This window comes from Polypterus senegalus, chromosome 2 (assembly GCF_016835505.1).
Source record: "Polypterus senegalus isolate Bchr_013 chromosome 2, ASM1683550v1, whole genome shotgun sequence".
NCBI classification, from domain to species: Eukaryota; Metazoa; Chordata; class Cladistia; order Polypteriformes; family Polypteridae; genus Polypterus; species Polypterus senegalus.
In genome coordinates this window covers 125,646,734-125,665,984 of record NC_053155.1, presented here as the reverse complement: position 1 = coordinate 125,665,984, position 19,251 = coordinate 125,646,734, and the positions used below count along the sequence as shown (strand labels likewise).

Genomic DNA, 19,251 nt, shown 5'->3' with positions numbered 1-19,251 from the left:
GTAATTATGGGAGGATTTGGGGTGTTACATAATGCGCGTGCACAAGCGTTAGTTTTCACGCTGATCGGGATTTATGTAACGGAAGGACGTGGAAGTTGGAGTATGCACAGATTCCTGCATCTGAATTTTTCTGTGCGTAAGCACATTTCGGCTTTTGTGCTTACGCCATGTTATAGTGCGAGTTCTACGCACGGCGTTATACATGAGGCCCTAGGGCTTACAGAGCTCGCCAAGGTGTAGTGCAAAGTTCTGTTTGTGATTGTGTTTTGTGATGGTCTTTATATAAAAAAACATTTATATGCTGCTTATATAAAAGCCAGATTGAATTTTATTTACCAATATTTATTTACTTATTTTTAAGTTATATCCTAAATATTGTGCTGTGACAGAAAGCATCTTTTTTTTTTACATTGAAAATAATATGTATGATAAATGTAAATCCTTTTCATCCAACTATCTTTTTTTTCCCCACCAAATACATGAAATTTGATTTCTTCTTCATTGCTATCAGGAGAGATGTGTGCAGAGAAAGAACTTGCACATGACAGAGCACACATAAACTTACACTCAAGTATGTTTCAGAAAATGATTTATTCTGAACACATTTGGAAAAAAAACTAAACAAGACCTTGTAAACAGTACCAAAATGTCCCAAACTAAAATTAAACTGCAATGGTACCCTTTACACCAAGAGTTTGCTCTTGATAAGTACATGCATTGATCCATTCCTTATACAGGTTGAGTATCTCTATTCTGAAAATCCAAAACATTTTGATTGCTATCATGACTTTAAAAGTGGAAAATCCCACACTTGACCTCACATTGGGCTCTGACCAATGTTCCCTCTTAATTTTTTTTTTTACCGATTTGTGGGTGTGAATAACAAATGAGCTGGTACTTATCATTTATGATTGATTTCTTCAATCCTCCCTTTGGATTTCAAGTGTATGAAGCAATGAATGATGAGTGGCTATCCTTTTGATGTCTGGGTTGCCCACAACTGGCACTCTCATCCTGCACCTGGACATCGATAATTGTAAACCGGGATGGACCTGCAGTAAGTGAGGAGACAGTCAAGTTTTAAGTTGCAAAAAGTGTAAAATGTTTATTAAAACCAAAGTAAGAATTCAAGTGTCCACAATGCATTAATTAAAAAGTGAATAGTGTCAATGAAACAAAAAAGATTGTCCATTAAAATACGAGTGCTTCCTAAAAAATTCATCTACAGATCTTATAAAGATCAGTGCTTTTAAAAAAAAAAAAAAAAACTAAAGGATTATTCTGTCCCCTTAGAAGCATCTTCTGGATTCTGTCCTGGAGTGTCATATATTAAGCCCAGGAGATCAAATCCGAACACAGCAGCAGCTTGACCTGGCTTCACACACATTTCCCGCCCTTCAAGCCTGCACATAACAACGATTATAGATTAGATTAGAGACCTTTACTGTCACATATACTTCAAGAGCACCGGCATAGTTGCAGAGATGAATAAATAAATACAGTAAATCAATAAGAGAAGCAGAAATTAACTAAATGAATAAATAAAAATAAATAAATGTAAATATGAGTTTTTTTTATAAGTAATGTACAGTACAGATACAGTTACAACTTTGACCATCTCCATACATGGTTCCACTATCTTCATTTCTCACTGGACTGTTCTTACCAGCTTTATCCTGGCTTCACTGCTCTGTGAAGTTGATCAGAAGCTCTGGACTCCCTTCATGGTGGAATGCTTTCTCTTTTTCTCTGTCTCTCTATCTCTGCTTTTCACTACTCTACAAGACCCTACTAAGCTCCCTTCTTTCTAGTTTTTGATTTTGATTCTCTTCCTCTGTGAAGTTTAGGTTGTGAAGAAAGTATGAAGAAGCCAGAACTGAAGTTTTTAAAACTCTGAAACCAATTGGTGTGATGGATCCCAGGCATTACTTAAAATGAAATTCTGTTGGAATACAGATGTAAACTTGTTAAAAATATATTTCACACAAACTTTAGATAAAGTTTTTTTTTTTCTTCATACAGAACCATAGACATATGGCAATTTATTCCAAGTAGTAAGATAGGGATTTTCAAAACTCGACTTGTTATTTTGGAAAAAATAAGACTGGCGAACTTTGTAGGGCTGAATGTTCTGTTCTTATCAAACAGTTCAAATGTCCCTACAACTGAAAGACGGGGACAATAGCTGCAGTGCCACTGTGATGGCCTTAAACTATACTTTTTTGAAAAATAATAATTAGATGAAAGTGTTAAAAATAAAATAACCGAATTTTCGAGTGTGAAGCTATGAAGCTGTCAAACAGCTAAACAGTGGTAAAAATCTCCAGAACTCTTTAAAGAAAAAAAAAAAAAAAACTGGAAACCTGGAACACACCATAGATTAATAGGCCTTTTGTCATGGCATACACCAGTCCATTTTAGGGAAGCAATAAGGCATGATACAAGAAGTCAGTTTAACTTCAGCCTATTCATCTGGAAAATATGCAAGTAATGTTTTAGCTTTCTTGAATAAAGAAGCTATTTCATTCTAAGTGTTTTTTTTTTTCATTTTTTAAGTGCCCTCTGCATGATAAAGATAGATTATAGAGCATTTTGCTAGCTGTTCTTTTAAGATGTTTGTTTGGTTTGGAATATTCTTAAATAACAACAAACATATGGTAACTTCTCATATTTTGAGTGCAATAACTAACACTATTTACATATTGCTTTTTCTGTTGTAAGAAATACATATACAGTATATATATATATATATATACAGTATATACTGAATGTAACAGTAACGGTGTATATATAACACTTTAATTCAAGGGTTCAACAAAAATATTGTATGAGATTTTTAGAAAGACAGGCATTTTTATACATGGCCCCCTATTTTCAGGGGCTGAAAAGTATTTGGAAAAACTACATAATCATAAATATACAGTAATTATCATTTTCAATGTTTGGTTGAAAATCCTTTACAGCCAATAACTGCCTGAAGTCTGGAACCCAGGCCATCTCTAGTGATGCTTTGCTAGTGTTTTACTGTAGTTGCCTTCTATTGCTGCTTGTTTGTTGGACTTTCTGCCATCGGTTTTGTCTTCAACAAGTGAAAAGCATTTCCAATTGGGTTGAGGTCAGTTGATTGACTTAGCCACTGAAGAATATCCCTCATCTTTGCTTAGAAAATCACTTGGTTTTCTTTTGCAGTATGTTCTGGTTCATTGTTCATCTTTACTGTGAAGCATCGTCCTATCGGTTTTGCAGGATTTGGCTGAATCTGAGAAGATAGTATATCCCAGTACACTTCAGAATTCACCTTGCTACTTTCTGCCAGCAGCTATATCATCAATAAACACTAGTGACTGATCATGCTATAACACTGCCTCCACTATATTTCACAGATGATGTGGTATTCATTTCTTCCCTTCACCATAGTTTTCTGTTTCCAATGTATTGATCTTAGGTTCCTTTATCCAGAGAAAATTGTTCCAGAGCTGGACAGGCTTTTAAAAAATATTTTCTGGTAAAGTCTAATCTGTACTTCCTATGTTTGAGGTTTGCCTGTGGTTTGCACCTTGCTGTAAAACCTCTTTCTTTACTTTCATAAAGTTTTTTATTGATTTTAAACTTTAGCAATGATAGGTCTACCTCCCAGAGAGTGTTCTTGGTTTGGCTACATTTTGTGAAGGGGGTGTTCTTCATCAAGGACAAAATTCTGCAATCATCTCACAAAGTTATCTTCTGTGGTTTTCTAGATCATCTGGTGTTACTGAGTTCAACAGTGTGTTCCTTCTTTTTAAGAACTTACCAAATGGATGAGATATTTCTGCTATCTCTCTAATGGGTTTGTTTTGTTTTCTCAGCCTAATGATGCATACTACTTGCATAGACAGCTCTTTGGACTTCATATTAAGAGTTCACAGTAACCACTTACAAATGTAAATTCCACTCATGGAATCAATTCCAGACCTTTTACCTGCTTAATAGTTAATGAAATAATGAGGGAACTGCTCACACCTGGCTGTGGAACAGCTTGTCAGTCAAATGTCCAAACACTTTTCCGTCTCTGGAAATGAGATCTTCAATTCACAAAGCACATAATGATTGCTTTATTTTAAATACATTGAGGTGGGAAAATTGTGTCACTGTCCAAATACTTATGGGGCCTGATTTTGTGTGTGTGTGTGTGTGTGTGTATATATATATATATATATATATATATATATATATAGTGTGTGTGTATGTATATATATAGTGTGTGTGTATGTGTATATATATATATATATATATATATATATATATATATATATATATATATATATATATATATATATATATATATATATATATATATATATATATATATATATATATATATATATACACATACATACTAGCTGTGTGGCTCTGCCAACATAATAGTGAAACAGGACAAACTTTAAAAATCATCCCTATATCTGATCATATTCAGCTCTGATAGGAGAGCGTCCTCTACGTGGCGAGAAAAGCACTTAGCCATAATAGCTCTGGTAATCAGCTGCTACCCTTAAAACACACGTAGCTCTGATATCTCTCTCTCAAAAATGTCAAATGTTACTCCTTATCAATCTGTAGATGATAATGTCTGTTGAACAAACAGGTATTGCTAGCTAAGCGGATGCAAGGTACACTCCAACACTTGGCGAGAGGTAGACCAACTTGAACAGAGGCTGGCACGTGAGCGAGGAGGGCCTGGCCCCCATCCCTTCATTTTGCAGCCTTCCTCCCCTCATCCCACAGCCTCCTTCCCCTCATCCCAAAGCGTCCCTCTCGGATTCGCACAAATTAATCGGTAACGTAAATGAACTATGATATTTAGTGCGATGAGAGAAGTTGCAAAAGCAACCGGAATGTTCAAGCAAAGTATAGAAAAAACCCAGATCTAAATCTGTTAAGTAGTCCTCTCATGAAAAGCGGACAGACATACAGACAGACAGATGTTGGCATTTATATATACTGTATATTTATAATATCCCACATAGGTTTCACAAGTATATCTTTTGAAGGTAACCCAAAAAAGGGCTTCAGTCGCAAATAAGATAATCTGATTATCAAATTAAAAAAAAAAAACTTACTGTTATGTCTGCCCCCTTTTAACCTGAAAATACAGAGAAAATGTATTCTGAGTATGTTGTGTTAAAAATGTATTTCAAAAAATGTATTTTCATCTGTGAATGAATTTTATAATAGCTTAGAAGTAAAAGAGAAAGTCTTTGTTTAATCAAATGTTTGAGTTTTATATATATCGATGGGTGAGACAATAATGCAGGGTTTAGTGGTACAGTCTTGTAGGACTAGGGAACTGAGGTGGAATCCTAACTTGACTCTGGTTTTGTGGAGTGTGTATGTTGTTAATATGCCTGCATAGGATTTTCACTAGGTACACTTTTTCATCTTCTACATCCTTAAGGTATGTGTGTTAAGTTAATTGGCATCTTGAAATGTGGTGGATTGTGGATGTGCCCTGTTAAATAATGGCATGTGTGACCCCATCCAGGATTAATTCCTAACTTGCATCTTATAACTGCTTTTTTTATATTTTATGACCTAGATCGGGATGAAAAAGGATGGATGGAATTTTCTAGATTTGTTTACCACCTAGATTGTCACTGTTATTAGATTTTTATTTTCCTTAGCTTAACTTTTTATGTTTTTAGTGCTAATCCAATGCTGTCTGATATTTTATTTTATGTAAAATTTGTTTTAGGACTTTTTTATGCAAAGATGCATGTGTCTGTTAAGTGTACTCTCACCTACAGAGGGCTTAATTAATACTTCTTGTACATCTAAGCTGATTTGTGTCTGTGCACACGTGTGTCTGTGTGAGATCCTGTGGCACAATATTTCTTCTGTAAAAACTGTACAAATCCATGGCCAGACTAATCTGGTTTAGCAGGGAGTCTGAACAGTTCTTCTGTCTCGTGAAGTTCTTGCTGGTATCAAAGAGAAAATAATTTTTTCAGGCCTGATAATAATAATAGTTTTTTGAATGCTAATAAAAGTAATCATCGTGTCTTCCATTCTCAGCCGCCTAAAGGGTTAAGAGGTTGCTGTAATTGGCACCCGCAGCTGCTCTTTCTTCATACAGGGGATAATTTTGCAGCCTCTGCTTTGTGTGACAGCTGCCTAATTGGGCATTCTCCCCTTGTAGCAAGCCTGCCTCCTCCAGCCTTCCTGCTGACGAATGGCGGTGGATTACAGATGAGGACACACTGACCCAGTCGACCTTCCTGGGGAGTTGTGGGAGGGGCCTCCTCCAAGCTTGTAGCCTCAGGTCACTGGAGGATAAGGTCGTGAGAAGGTGGAGATTCTGCCAGGTGGCGGATGACAGAGTGTCACATGACAGTAGCTTGATGTCAGTATGTCAAGGGCATAGCTATTGGCACTTAATATGCCCAAACCCCCACCTTCTTTTTTTTTTTTTTTTTTTGCAGTTTCCTGAGATGATGGTTATACCAACTCAGTTATAGAAGTCATCAGGAGTGACTTGAAATTATCTTGCTTGTTGCTTTGTTTCCCTTGTATTCCTTTCAGGTAGGAAATGATTGATTAGCATGTAGTTAATTGTTCCCTTTTCACTTTGTGAAACATGAAGAGGTGGCATTAAAATAAAGTCAAGAAAAGCTACATTCAGCTCTGTTTCACGATTAGGATGTGTACAGTCTTGTAGGAGAAGGTGCTGACTTGCTAGTAGCATTTGTTAAATTGCTACATGCACTCAATTAAACACTAACTTCAAACTACACTGAAGGATTGCTTCTTGTGCTCAGAGAGAAGCACATCAAGATTTTGCTGTTATGAGGAAAAAGAGCTTTGGGAATTAAGTGTTTTTTGTTTATTATTTGTTTCAAACTGTTTGTTTGAATCTATTCTTTATATAAGTTCTTTCAAATACTGGACAACTTTATTTTCAGCATTTCACCAGTTAGACCTGGAAAACTGTACGAGTATATGATATTGAGATCTCTGGTCTTACAAAGTAAATGTTATTGTTCTGTGTGCCTATTGCAGTTTGTACTGCCTTGTCTGCTCCTTTATTTAGATTTTCACTCTTTTTTTTTACAGTATATGGAGTGTTACTTTCTGTAAATGGGATTTTTTTTTCCTTTTATAATTGCTTGTAATATAGCACATACAGTTCTAAAAGATGATAGACATGAATCAAGTTTTCAATTCCATACATTCATTATACAAAGAAATTAAGTGATAGAATAAAGAAAAGAAGAATTTTGGTATTTTACTTTGCAATAATGTATGTGCATGTGTAAATCTGTTTGTTGAAAACATTATGAAAATTATCTGCTGCTGTGGGGCATAAAAATTTAATTGCCTGTTTGAAAACTTTTATTTGCATCAGTGGCTTGTTTTGTATCCCAAATGAATAACAGGTATAGAAAGGATTAGAGGTGCTTGAATTACATCTCAGATTAGCTTCTGTGCTTTGGCTGCCTTTAAGGACTCCCTCACCTTTGTAACATGTTCTTCTACACTGATTTTTTGGCAAGCACTTTTCATCTGCCATTAAAACTAGTGTATAGCAAAGCTTTTGCAACTAAGGGAAGAAAAGATTCTAGGATTGGAGTCTGTGTCGTGTTTTTGTCGGTCCTTCAGGATGTAATTTCATTCCCTTGGGGTAAAAAGCCGTCAGTGGTAAAATGTGATGAATTAGTTCACTCAAGTAGACTCGACTCTCTTTGCGTTTACGTTTATGTGAGAAAGAGAGAGCGACTGAGAGAGAGAGAGAGAGAGAGAGAGAGCATTGAGGAAGCAAGCGGTAGGGTAGGGGGTTGCGCGATGACTGGGTTATTGTAGGTTTAATACTGACCTTGTTGTGCATATACTTAGCTGTTTTCCAGTGTCTGAGTCAGGCTGAGCGAGCTCTTTAATCCCACGCCCTCATACACGTACACTTGATTAGTGGTGGTGGTTATCTCAGCTGAAGACAGTCCGCCCTCTCTTTGCATTGGTCAGGACCAGGGCACGGGGGGGGTCAAGTCGAAGGAGAGAGATAGCGGGAGAATAGCTCACATTAGTATTCCAGTGGAGAATTGCTGCCTGCAGAGCAAATTGATTACTACAGAGTACCTGTACTTGGCATCACTGCTTTGGAAGAAAGGTAGGGCTGTGTATTGTGTTTGTGTATTTGCATTACATAGAAAAAAAGCATGCTGGGGCTACTTGACCTTTGTTTCTTATTGGAAGGGGGGGGGATTGGGGTACAACTCGGATCAGGCATTTTAGTGCTGCATGTGACTGCAAGGTTTATAAACTTTAATTAGATTTACTTATTTATTTACCTTTACAATTGATATTCGGTTTTTTGGTGAAGCTTCTTTTCATGTTTATATTGGAAGAGTTAAAGTATTGGAGCATACTTTAGATACTCTGAATAGAGACAATATTTAATGGCCTTCTCAGGTTGTTTATTAGAAATGTTTGATTTGTTATTATGGTTGCTTAGAAATGTGAATTGAATCCTTTTTTTTTACCTCCCTTTAAATACTTACATAAGTCAACATAACACTTAAATGTTTATAACTGAATCATGCACCTGTTCACGAAGTATGAATCTTTAGTTTGCTTCAGCACCTAACTGACTTAATTACTTTAGCAGAGTTGGAAAAATAATAAAAACTATTTTTGTGAGTACAGAGGGTTCGCAAAATGCATATGAAAGTATCTATCTGTATTCCTTTATGTTTGTTATTATGTATGCATGCAAATGTATGTATATATTTTTGAGAAAGTGTGCATCAGTATGCATTTTCTAAAGAGGTAATAGGTTAAAATTAATTACATGTTGAAAAATAAGTTGGAAACTGTATGTTGGTTGGCTGTTGTGCCTTCATCAGTCACATACTATGTAATAGTGATCAGAACAATGCTTTGCAGTGCTTCATTATAAGTGTAGTTTGAGTCCTAGCCCAGTCACAGTCTGCTGCTGTTTGTTCTACCTGTGTTCACATATGTAATATCCCCTAGTTACATAGCATTCCTCCCGTATTACTAGATTGTGAATGACAAGTGGACAGGTATGGAAAACTTAAATACTAGTCTCATTCAGACTGGGCTAATTTAGAGTTGAAAAGCCATTTCCATCCTGCTTTTCACCTGATGATGCAGAAATGAACTGTGCTTTTCTAACAATTTTGCAAATGGCTTTAACACATGCGGAGCATAGATTGACAGATATGTGCATACAATATATCATGTATGTGTGTGTACATTGTGTGTGTATGTATGTGTGTGTGTGTGTGTGTGTATATATATATATATATATATATATATATATATATATATATATATATATATATATATATATATATATATATATATGACATCAACATTCCTTAAACATGTATTTTTGACACTTAGAAACCTTACACTAAAGGGACCATTTTATTTGCTCTTTGATGAAGCAGCATAGGAAATTCACTTTTTATATAAAAAATAAAGTTAAGTTTAAGATTATTGTTAGTTTTGCTGCAGAAAGTCTTAATACTGCTTGTATGCACAAAAAGACCGGGTGAGGTATTATGGTGTACCTTTTAAAATTAAATCTAATTTGAAATTGAGTAAAACTGTGGCTTTTGAATTCTTCACTGTTGATATTGTGGAGTGATTACTGTAAAGATACTTTGAATATAAATCTTCTGAACTTTTACATAAGTGTTTTAAATCTTATCCAAAAGTAATCAAAGTGATTCATGTATGAGCCGAGTTTAACAGGGGAATGTAACATTTTAGTTCTTTAACATCCTACTGTGACAAACTCATGTAACATTCTGAACCTTAATTGGAAATTGTTTTTTCACATTCAGATAATGGTTGGATGAAAAGGACCTATCAGTCATTAATTTGAACAATACACCAGAAGCCAATCTACTGTTATTAGCTTCTTGTTAGCTAAATGTCTTATGTTTGAGTGTTACTCTGACCTGCTAATTCTTTTTCTGAATTTCACTTCCAGTTCACAATGACATGTGAAAGAAAAAAAAACTTAAACTGTTTCAGGACAGAACTATCATAACTAAGTGAATTTAAAAGCCACATATTTAGATGTAACCTTTATACTTTTACGGATAATGTTGCCATCTGAAATATCAGGCTTTCATGGCTATTTCCTTTTCTTACAGTTACAGTCGTAACAACAAGTTTAGTCTTAATGGCACTATCATTTTTTCACTGTCAATTCAATGTATAGCTTTGTTTGTAAAATTATAGTTTCTTTAGTCTGGTTACATTTTTTAAATACTTCTGAATTTATGTTTAAGAGTCGTAACTGCAACTGTTGCTAACTTGTAAATTTAACTCCATCTGGTTTCAGTGAAACATCTGGACAGTGGTTCACTCACTGTGAGCAAGTGAGTCAGCACTGTAAGAGTAAACCCTTGACCTTTCCACAGAAGAGTCAGGTAGCTTAGCACTCAACTAGTCATCACCCATTTACAGTTACTGGAACTTTTTATCTGTTTTGAGTCTTCCTAACACAGTTTCCTTACTTACTCATGGCAAAAACAAACCACCCTCTAATATGATCATTTTTCTGCTTTAAATATTACAGCAATGGGTCTCTCACTGTAGCCATTTCTTATTATTTGCCAGAACACCTTGTTGCATCTTTGTAGTGTCCACTATCAAGAAAGTCAAAAATGTTGTGTTTTGTTAGTTAATGATACATAAAATGTGTCATTTTGAAGGCTTTCATTCAGAGCGCTTTCAACAATACATAACTGGACAGGTATAGCAAATGTACACAACAAGTGAAATTGTTGTAATTTCTTATTAAATACATTTATTTTGGTTCCTTTAGTTTAAAATTGTTTAGGATGAGTACTCATTTCAGTTGACTTAAATCTGATTATTTGTGATTATCCTTGTTTGGGAGCCTCATTCTATTCTTTGGATGAGTCATAGTATCAAAGCAAGTGCAGATAAATCCAAGTAGTGGTCCAGGAATTATTTGTGGAGCTGTTGGGATTATGTGGTGCCTCAAGGTAAAGGTTGTTTTGAAGGGCATAAATATCCTGTATATTTAAGCTTCCTGGTAAGCAGTGCTTTGAAAACAACTGTAATAAGCGGAAATCTCCAAATTATAGTATAAAGAACATTAGGCTTGGTGCAGTCTAGGGCATCTCGGTATTCCCAGAAGACATTGTAGGGGTAGTGGTTAAGTCAGTAGATATTAAAATACATATTTGCCAGTTAATTTCCCACCTTCATATTTCTGTGTAGCCTTAAGCAAGTAGCAAGCAGTGAAGCCTAGTGGCTAAGGATTGAATCAGAACTTTTCCCTATTCAGTCCCTGAATTGACTCACTGCATGTGCTTCAATTCTAAAAACTTTATAGAAGAAACTGGAACATAGCAGTGTAGTTTTAATAGTGAATTTCCTTGAGGTGATGTCTGCTATAGAAAAGCACTATGAAAAATAATGTATGTGTATTTGGCTTTATCATTATCATTAATATATATATTAATTGGACTGGACTGCCAGTACTGATGCTCTATTTAAGAAAGGTCAGAGCAGAATATACTTTCTGAGAAGGTTGGCATCCTTCAACATCTGCAGTAAGATGCTGCAGATGTTCTACCAGATGGTTGTGGCGAGTGCCCTCTTCTACGCGGTGGTGTGCTGGGGTGGCAGAATAAAGATGAAAGACGCCTCACGCCTGGACAAACTTGTTAAGAAGGCAGGCTCTGTTGTAGGATTAAAGTTGGACAGTTTAACATCTGTGGCAGAGCGACGGGCACTAAGCAAACTCCTGTCAATCATGAATAATCCACTGCATCCACTTAACAGTGTCATTTCCAGGCAGAGGAGTAGCTTCAGTGACAGACTTTTGTCACTGTCCTGCTCCACTGACAGACTGAGGAGATCGTTCCTCCCCCACACTATGCGACTCTTCAATTCCACCCGGGGGAGTAAATGCTAACATTAATTTTATTTTAATTTATTTCATTTTTATTACTATTTAATTTAATATTGTTTCTTTGTATCAGTATACTGCTGCTGGATTATGTGAATTTCCCCTTGGGATTAATAAAGTATCTATCTATCTATCTATCTATCTATCTATCTATCTATCTATCTATCTATCTATCTATCTATCTATCTATCTATCTATCTATCTATCTATCTATCTATCTATCTATCTATCTAATACTGAGGATAACAGTTATGAAGCTTCCTCTGTGCAGTGGTAGAGTGTTTAAGTGTGTTTTAAGAACTGGTTTATTACTATCTGATTTATGCAGCTTACTATTTATCATACATACAATATTAACATTTATGCCCTAACAGTTTTTGATTTGTAATGATGATGTAGATTCTAGTAAGAAGTGTTTCTCCATTATACCTACTAGACCAGTTTTGATTGTCCAGTTTAAAAAACGTGCATGTCATTAATATTTCTAAGTAAATTAGAGTACCTTGAGTATACCCCAATGGGTGAATGGATACATTCCACACAAAACATTACTAATTAGAAAACTGACATCAGCTTCTTGGAGGAAAGAGGGAGTAGAAATAAACTGCTCATCTTTAATATGCAAAAAGTTGTGATAACTTGTATAAAAGCATGCATTAAAGCTAGAGATGCACCAGTTGCAATTTTTATGGCCTAATCCAGGTCACCAATTTCTTGGTGACTGAAAATCCTCTACTTAATAATTCTAAAGTCAATTACATAGTGCTAAAATTCATCTCTTTTCTTGCTTCCTTCATCCAACTAATGGTTGAGACATATGAGAGCTAGTCCTGGGCAACATTAAATAAAAGATTAGGAACTTTGCAAAACACCTATATTAAGTTGGTTCCAGATATATCATTCGTTCACTGAAGTTTCACACACGCACCATCGTTTGTTATTTAACTCTGCTATGTCTAATACAAAGTTGAGTTGTGTACTTTCCTGAATTTGCCTACAGTACTTGCTTCAAAGCTTGTTTTTCTTTTTCAATTGGAGCAACTCCTTCAGCATGTCTGGGAACTTTCGTGGCCTACAACACAAATTTTCAGAGTAAACTTTTGCCCATGTAGTGTCACACACCAGCCCATCATTATTGGCTAAAATGGCATGTGGTAGCAGGTGCATGTTATTTCAAGCTAAGAAGTAATGTGTTCAGTTTTGTTCAAGTGATTCATCTATTTCCGTAAAGTTTGTCACAGACCACAATTCTAATTTTGTTTTCTTTATTTCTTGTCTATGAATTACAATAAGACCAAGCAGACACTGAAAACAAACAAACAAATAAATGATATGCTGCAAACTGTTTCAAAGCATCTATGCTTTTTAAATTTTTTTTGTCCTTGCATAGGTATGAGAATCTGTGTAGCAGTGGTAATGCCTGTGGTATGACATCTTTTCGAATGAGAAAGTATTCATTAAGGTTTTCAGTCTGCAAGCCATTTTGTTTACATCGTGAATTGGATAGCACAGTTGTCATGAGAGTTCATATAGGAACACAGAAATGTATAGAACAGTAATGATGCACTTCTGAATTAAAGTGATCATTTGTTTATTTCATTTTTATGTATTAGTGGTAATGCAGGCTGCAGATCATTTAGTTTTTTCTGTGGAACAGATAATACAGCTACAGTATTATGATTTACTTATTAACAGAAATTATACTGATAATTTTAAACTCCCAGATAAATAATTGTGCAAGAACAAATCAGACATGTGAAATACTGTAATAAAAAAATGCTCTACTGGTAGAGTTGGCAATAGTTCTGATAATTTTTAATTACAGAATACAGCAGTGGAAGATTGAAAGAAAAGTTATTGTTATAATATTAGATAATAAAACAATATAAAAATAAATTAACATTTTCATAAATAAGAATTGGATAGAAGTGAAAACTGGGCACTATAAATATGTTACATTTTTAAGCCCATGTAAGATAATATTTTTTTCTACAATGAACAGATAATTTTGTTACTTTATCAACACACATTCAGTGTGAAGATTACTATTCTTCTGCATATATTTTTGAATGCAAAACACAAATAGATCAAAAGGTTAAAAGAAAAGCATACAGGCTGGCCTTGAACGACAATGCTGCAATTAGATATTCTGAGCTATAATGCAGCATTAATCACCAAATCACTCCTTCTATCTATTGAATGCGAAACATCATCACAGTTTTGTTCATTTTTTTTTTTTTTTTTGCAACAAAATTATCTTGTCGTTAGAGCATTAGACTGTTGTGATAAGAACAGGCCTTTTTGTGCAAAAGGCTCGCCAATCACATTATCCTCGATTCTCCAGAATAATATCAAGGTTTGAAGTCCCTAAAGTTCTACTTCCTACCATACTACTTCTTAACTTTTCTGTATCAATGGTACTTAGTGTGAAAAATAAATTTGTAGCATTTAATTGAAATTTATCATTAACAAGTTTTCAGCCATGTCCTCATGTTTTTCTTGAAGAATTTATTTTAAAGTAATTGATGTCTGATTTTTGAACTCACCAGAGCTGTAAGGGTAATCCACTAATTAATAATATTTTTCCTTTGTTTTTCTGTATATACCCAAGAATATCTTGTTGTCAGTAGCTTGTAGCTTATATACTGTTTATTAATTTATATAGATGTATAACAAAATGCATTCCAATAGATGGTGTTTCACTCACAGTAGTACTGTTGTAATTTCTTATACCAACACTAGGTTTTTCACCATGTTAAAACTAATAAACAGCTTTAATTTGAAACATGCAAGCATTATGATATTAAAATATAATACTCTGGTAAACTAGGACTCTCTGCAACCCCAACTGATAGGAGCACTTAAAGGCTAGCTTATAGAGAATTTAGAATTGTCTGATGTAATGGTGAAGAAAGTGGAAAAGCAAGAAACCTTAGCCGAAGCCATTCCTTATGTCTGCCTTCTTTTTACACAAACTCCTTTGCATGTTCCCATTCTATCCTGACAGGGGAAAGGACATCTAATCCTGTGCAGCTATTAAGTTCTTTGAGCAAAAAAAGGCTGTCCTTAAAATAGGAAAACTAGGTGTTTATGAAGCATCATGATTTTTTTTTTCTCATTAATATGACATTTTCATCAAGATTTGAAGAGTGAATAGAGTTCAACATATGTTACTTATGTCTTACAGTTTAATAATTAATTGAGAAATTAGCAAATTAATATTTAGCATGTTCCTCATGGTAAAATACATGTGTGTGGCCCAAAGAATTTTAAACATACACTTCCTGTACATATGTTAAAGCAATGGGTAACACTTTATAGTAACTTGATTTTTTTCATTAATAAACTTTTAATAGCTATGACAATGGATGAATAGTTTCATGTTTAGATTGGGATCTGCAAAAATATCTAGAATTAATGAACAGATGGTTTATAAAGGTGTAATTAAGCATTACATAGGGTTGCTATTATTATAAAGTGTTGACATGATTTTAAATTTCAAGCATTCTGAAGTTCTGATATCAGTTAATTTTTGTCAGCCCCAATACCAAAACAAGGGTTCATTTGCAATACACACAACAAAAGCAAAACGCAGATTATGTGTTGGTGTTTTACAGTAGTTAATGTTTCCACGCTTAGGATGCTGAGATGCCTAAGGTCCATTTTCACTATTATACATGATAGTTTTATGTAGAGGGACAGCATAAGTTTAACTTAACTTAAAGAAGGGATTAATTTTCAGTGTATTGCAGAATTGAAGCTCAATGCTTAATATATTGCAAAATGTTTAAAAATATGTTACTGTCCGTATCATGGCCCAAGTACCAGGATAATACTTTACTGTGGAGTTCCTGGCAATTCTGAACTCTGTATTTAGTTATGCTTGAAAGTTTATGTACCCTTTAGATTTTTCTATATTTCTAAATAAATATGACCTAAAACATCATCAGATTTTCACTCAAGTCCTAAAAGTAGATAAAGAGAAACCAGTTAAACAAATGAGACAAAAATATTATACTTGGTCATTTAATTATTGAGGAAAATGATCGAATATTACATATTTGTCAGTGGCAAAAGTATGTGATCCTCTAGGATTAGCAGTTAGTTTGAAGGTGAAATTAGAGTCAGGTGTTTTCAATCAATGGTATGACAATCAGGTGTGAATGGGCAGCCTGTGTTATTTAAAGAACAGAGATCTATCAAAGTCTGTTCTTTAGAACACATGTTTGTAGAAGTGTATTGCGGAACGAACAAGGGAGATTTTTGAGGACCTCAGAAAAAGAGTTGTTGATGCTCATCAGGCTGGAAAAGGTTACAAAACCATCTCTAAAGAGTTTGGACTCCACCAATCCACAGTCAGACAGATTGTGTACAAACGGAGGAAATTCAAGACCATTGTTACCCTCCCCAGGAGTGGTCGACCAACAAGATCACTCCAAGAGCAAGGCGTGTAATAGTCGGTGAGGTCACAAAGGGTAACTTCTAAGCAAGTGAAGGCCTCTCTCAAATTGGCTAATGTTCATGTTCATGAGTCCACCATCAGGAGAACACTGAACAACAATGGTGTGCATGGCAGGATTGCAAGGAAAGAAAGAAGAAGAAGAAAGTCACTGCTCTCCAAAAAAACATTGCAGTTTAGCAGTTTGCTAAAGATCACGTGGACAAACCAGAAGGCTATTGGAAGAATGTTTTGAGGACGGATGAGACCAAAATAGAACCTTTTGGTTTAAATGAAAAGCGTTATGTTTAGAGAAAGGAAAACACTGCATTCCAGCATAAGAACCTTGTCCCATCTGTGAAACATGGTGGTGGTGGTAGTATCATGGTTTGTGCCTGTTTTGCCGTACCTGGGCCAGGACGGCTTGCCTTCATTGATGGAACAATGAATTCTGAATTGTTTAAGAGCATTCTAAAGGAAAATGTCAGGACATCTGTCCATGAACTGAATCTCAAGAGAAGATGGGTCATGCAGCAAGACAATGACCTGAAGCGAGCAGTTAATGTGAGTAAACCCACCAACATCCCAGAGTTGAAGCTGTTCTGTATGGAGGAATGGGCTAAAATTCCTCCAAGCCGGTGTGCAGGAATGATCAAAAGTTACTGGAAACGTTTAGTTGCAGTTATTGCTGCAAAGGGGGGTCACACCAGATACTGAAAGCAAAATTTCACATACTTTTGCCACTCACAAATATTTAATATTCGATCATTTTCCTTAATAAATAAATGACCAAATATAATATTTTTGTCTCATTTGTTTAACTGGTTTCTTTGTATCTACTTTTAGGACTTGAGTGAAAATCTGATGATGTTTTAGGTCATATTTATGCAGAAATATAGAAAATTCTAAAGGGATCACAAACTTTCAAGCACAACTGTATATTGAAGATGAAAGGTGTACACATCCTAATTGAAATTTTAGCTCTAGACAGAGCTCATGTGAATAGCCCTCTTTAGGCAAGTTCATGGGTTCTCTGTAAGATTTAAGTCTGGGATCTAAGTGAGTCATTCCAAGATATCAAGCTTTCATTTTCTTCAGCGGTTTCTTAGTTAAACTAGTTGTGTGCTTTGGATCATTTTCCCGAAAATTAAAGATGTAGTTGATCTTTAACTTTCAGCTTTCTGGCCGAGAGTAGCAAACTTGCACCATAATATTGTGATATTTGGAGTTTTTATATTCCCCATTTATCGTAACCAGAGATTATGCCCCTATTGAGTGGCCCCAATAAATAGCATGTTGTTACCATTACCCAGTTTCACCATAGGTACTACATTCTTTGCTTAATGGTCTGTGTTACCTTTACACAAACCATATTTCTTTCAATGAATGTCAAAATATTCTACTTTAGACTCAGCAGGCTATAAGGCATTTTTCTGCATTTTTTTATTTTAAATGAATGTGTCCTCTTGCTCCTATTTTTCCACCCTACCGCACAACTTAGACATGGAGAATAGGTCAAACAGTAGTAAAATACAGGAAATGGCCAGTTTCCTGAACTCCTGCAGATTCTCTAAGGTTGTTGTTGACCTTCTTGGTAGCCTCTCTGATGAGTGTTTTCCTTGTTTAGTCTTAAAATCTGGAGGCATATCTCAGTGTTTGGTAGTTCCATATTTCCTGTAATTCCTCAGAGTGTTCAGACATTTCTATCCCTGCTTGAGATGTCTCATAAAACAGTAATGGCACCCATCAATACTGAGCTACACCTTTCAACAATAAGATTTTAAAAGGTCTTTTGTTAACTCCTACTGGAATAGTCTCCAGTTCCATGCTATCCCGAATTGTATTTGGTGGATCTGAGAAATTTAGTTTTTCACTTAAATATGGCAGAAGACAACATCTTAAAGTTGAGCAAATGTGGGTTATAATTTGTCTTAATTTCATCATTGTAATACAGTTTTTATAAGGGTGTGCTATATGAATGTATGTATATAAAATATTATTTTTTGTGTTAAGGTGCATCATTTGCTGAGTTGAAGTATATGACACATACTGTAAATACTTAAAAGAGTAATACTGATTTGTGTCAGATAAGTTGCTATGTAAATGTCACAACAAGTCAGCATCGTACCCAAACCCCATATCTTTTTCTTTGGTTATATTCTTAAATAAAAGCTCACTTATTTTGTTATACTTGTACCCTTTGTGAAAGTGTTTATTTGATATTTGGACTTCAGTCTTCACACATGATACATTTCATGTCAAAATTTTGTCATTAGTACCATAGCATGAAAAAAGTATCTGCTTTAACGATGTGTTCAACATTTCTTGCCTCGTATTGCCTCTCATCCAACATTTACCCAGATCGTTGTGGACACGGAACACACATGAAGTGCATGGGTTCCAAATAACAATATATTATTTACCCTATACAATTCCAGACCTACCTCACACCCAGATAAACAAACTTGAGCTGGGAGAACTTTTAGTCCGACTTCAGCTGCATCGGTGGGGGGGGGATGGGATAGCAGGCTGCTTGCTGCCAGTGCTGATTGACACATTTGCAAAACAAAGACTTTGTTGAGGAGGTGCAAAGGAATTTAAGGTAGCCCAGGATTATGACTTTTTTTGTAGTTTGGAACTGGACCCGGACACAGACAGGCGGACAACGGTTTCATACCTGACACACTCATTTTATTTACAAATATATTTACAAAAGTCAGTGCACAACCCAGTGCCTCCAGCACCGATCCCCCAAAGTCCAAGCCTCACAGTCACAAAATGCCTTCCTTCTGGCCGCCTCCACTCTTCTTTCCGAGCTCTGTCCTTTTCCACCTGACTCTTGCTGATGAATGAAGGAAGGCGG

The 19,251-nt window shown here is 35.3% G+C and overlaps 1 protein-coding gene across 4 annotated transcripts in view; it reads left to right on the top strand.

Moving 5' to 3' along the window:
• Positions 1-19,251, top strand: part of nrip1a (nuclear receptor interacting protein 1a) — a 180,022-nt gene that overhangs the window by 123,133 nt on the left and 37,638 nt on the right. The window contains exon 1 of one of the 4 annotated variants that reach the window (XM_039744548.1): positions 7,948-8,137. The exons of the other annotated variants lie outside the window; for them this stretch is intronic. The gene's annotated coding sequence lies outside the window, so the exon portion shown is untranslated. Of the gene's footprint in view, positions 1-7,947; positions 8,138-19,251 lie in introns of those variants that run through there. 4 annotated transcript variants of the gene reach the window in all.